The following is a 2155-nucleotide window of genomic DNA, read 5'->3' as shown; positions in this document are numbered from 1 at the left end:
TACTTCAGGGGAAAGTTTAAACATTTTTAAATTGAGCAGTGAAAACTATCTGGGGAAATGGAAAAATGGAAATGGGGGTGAAACACGTGATCGAAGAACGAACTAACAAATAAGAACAATGAATAAACGAATAAGAACAATGAATAAGAACAGAGAAGGAAATATTTTTTTTGTGTTGTTTTTTTGTGAGTTGAGATTTTAAACAAGGAAGTATGGGGTGAAAGACGGACAAAAACAGAGAATGAAAGTAATTGCAGCACAATCAACGGACCGCTGAGAAAAACAAAGCCTCAAGGTAGGACACGGTAGCCTACTAGGCCTCAAAATACGCGACATGAATTAACCGACGATTTTGCATACAGGTATGAAAAATTAACACCGATAATCTTAATGACACACAAGAGGTACACACACCGAAAGATAAATACAGTTTCGACAAAAACACAATTGTGAAAAGTTACTTAACTTTTCGAAAGCGTGAGCGCATGGACAGCTTCGAAAAGACGTCTATTCCTCCCTTACCTGCTCGGGTGCTTTGGATGTTCTCCTACCGAGGATCAGCTAGACTGCCATGAGAAAGTACGCCATCTCCGGTTCAAGCCAACCAATCACCTAGAGTTTCAACGATGCATCTCTTTCTCTATTGTTGTCACTCATTGTTGATATTGAAAAATTTTTGAAATTGATACTGAAATTGATATTCAAATGTTTGTGATCATATGACCACAATGCATCCCTTGGTTGGAATGCTCTGGAAGTGGTGCTTTTGCTTTGAAAAAGTTCAAACCTTGCAAACACCTTCCTAAAGTCATTTCGATGATAGACAATAACTATTTATATTATCGATAGTCAGTTTGTTCATCGATTTTCTTTGTGTTGGATCTTCCTTGTTGATTTTTTTTTTTTGCTGCGTTATCATTACTAGTCTATCTTGGAGGTGATTATGGTGCATATGAAAAGATTTCTCTATTGGCACATTTCAACCTTGTGTGACTTTACATTTGATGTAGGACGTACTTTGATTCTTCTTATTTGCATCTTAAAGGAAGAGCATGTGATAACCAGTTTAGCAGGTATTCGAATTCTTCCACATTTCCTCTTCCATTGTCAGGACAATATCCGATACTGAATATAATGGAATTGTGAGGGGACCGAGGAGGAAATTGCAATATACTGACAGTGGGGCCACCTTTATTTAGATGCACATATGATTGTAAAGAACCTATATTGGGGAGGGGAGAAAATTGTCACCTGCAAGTGACATGATCAGGTTGGTGAAGACAATAGGATCACTGGTATGGATTTGGGTGTGGGAGTGGACATGATAGTGCAATGCTTCTTTTTGATGCCTTGGGTGGAAGAGTGAAGTTTAAGTTCTTCAGATGAGGGAAGTGGAGTGAGGCATACAGTAAGCCTTGAGTTTGGGTTTAAATGTGTGCATCCTGCAGGTGCAGGATCTGGAATGGGTCAGAGGTTTGAGGTGTTAAGAGAAGGGCTTCAAAATAAGAGCATCAACCCATATGACAAAAGTCTTGTTTTGTCCTTGTCCTTGTGTTTTGTGTTTTCTTGTATGAATAAGTCCTTGTTTTGGCCATATTGTGGGAGATTCTAATGTTGAGCTTTTAATTCCACACAATCCAGGAGAGATCTCCCTCCCCCAAGGGATTGTTTGGACCAATTGAAAACCCGTAGCCTGCTGTTGTGTACGAGCCTTTGCCATGTTGCCGGATTAGGGGCAGCCATTGCTGATTATTTAGAAGTCGAGAAACTTGAACATCTTCCAGTTGATTTGGAGGTGGATTATTATTATTTTTCTTTTTTTTTGATCATTTCACAGTGACAGGTGAAAAAATTTCCCTAAGTTTTATTTATCAGACTATTACATTTATCAGACCAGCATCTAATATATTCTAGATCAGCAGAAAGTGACCGTAGCTGCGACTCCCTTCCAGTAGCATATGGTCGTGTACAACACAATGCAGCTTCTTGGTATTCAGAATTGCAATACTCTCATCCATAAATTGGTTACCTAGGCTCTGTCTGTTTCTGGAGATGACTTCATGTCAATCTCGGCAACTTTGACTTTATTTGACATCTTCCTTCAGCTTGATTAAAAGAAAATTGATATTCAAATGTTTGTGATCATATGACCACG

This window comes from Myxine glutinosa, chromosome 9 (assembly GCF_964187855.1).
Source record: "Myxine glutinosa chromosome 9, kmMyxGlut1.1, whole genome shotgun sequence".
In the NCBI taxonomy this organism is placed as follows: Eukaryota; Metazoa; Chordata; class Myxini; order Myxiniformes; family Myxinidae; genus Myxine; species Myxine glutinosa.
Note: the sequence above shows the minus strand (reverse complement) of the source record.